The 1,014-nt window shown below is 50.2% G+C and overlaps 1 protein-coding gene across 1 annotated transcript in view; it reads left to right on the top strand.

Annotated features, from left to right (window-relative positions):
* PCDH8 (protocadherin 8) overlaps nt 1-1,014 on the top strand; it is an 8,945-nt gene that overhangs the window by 2,949 nt on the left and 4,982 nt on the right. The gene's annotated exons all lie outside the window — the stretch shown is intronic.

Raw genomic sequence — 1,014 nt, 5'->3', positions numbered from 1 at the left:
AAGAGGAAGGAAAAGAGGGAAGGAAGAAGTACAGGGAAGGGAAGAGGGAAGAAAAAAGAGAAAGGAAAGAGGGAAGGAAGAGGGAAGGAGAGAAGGAAGACGGAAATGGAAGGGAAGAGGGACGAAGGGAAAGGAGGAAAACAGGGAAGGAAGGGCATGCAGTTTCCCAGAGAGCCGGATAGATGCCCCTCAGGACCCCGATCTACCCTCCCCTCCCTGCAGGCCGGGGCCAGTGGCCACCCTCCCCGTGGCCGGGGGGCTGCGCAGGGCTCCACGCCGGGGCCTTGGTGCTTTGCGGGGCAGATGGTTTCGTTCCCCCCAGTTCGTGCCAGGTTTCAGCCTCATGCTGTTATTTTGTTCTTCTGGAACGAGACTGGTGTTGCTTCCCAGAGAGGCCCTATTAGGACAAAAAGAAAATCCTGTGAATAGGCGTAACAGGGCACCAGGAGGGATAGGTCTTAAATGTATTTTAATATGAGCAGGGCATTGTGTGTAATTCAGCGCTCATCATCGTTTAGTCAAAGAGTTATGGCAGTGATTGGGAATGAATAGGGGGACATAATGGATACATGTGGCGTTTGCTCATTATATTCAACTTAGTCCAACTCCTCTGTGGAAACTGTTCAACTTTCTCTCCCTTTAGCCTGTCATAGTGAAATAATACAGACATTGGTTCCTCGAATGGGATAGCCTGCCATGCTATTATATTTCTACAGCTAACGAGGGCTTCATAAGCCTTTGATACAGCCTGATCTTTGAAACCTTTCCAAATCTCCTCAAGCTTATGCTAAATCCTATTTGGAACTTTTTTTTTCTTTCTTTTTTTTTTTTTTTTTTTTTCCCCCTCGCCTGCTAGTGCCCCAGGCTTAAGAAACCCGGGCGGTGACATGCATACTAAAGCATGCGGGGACACCTCCTGAAAGGCGACTTACGGCGCTGATCACAGGCTCTCACGCGAGTAACACACCACTCCGGGCGCGCAGCTGAATGCCGCCAACAACCCCCCACCCACCC

This window comes from Charadrius vociferus, unplaced genomic scaffold, assembly GCF_000708025.1.
Source record: "Charadrius vociferus isolate BGI_N301 unplaced genomic scaffold, ASM70802v2 scaffold253, whole genome shotgun sequence".
NCBI classification, from domain to species: Eukaryota; Metazoa; Chordata; class Aves; order Charadriiformes; family Charadriidae; genus Charadrius; species Charadrius vociferus.
This window is presented reverse-complemented; position numbering and strand designations above follow the sequence as displayed.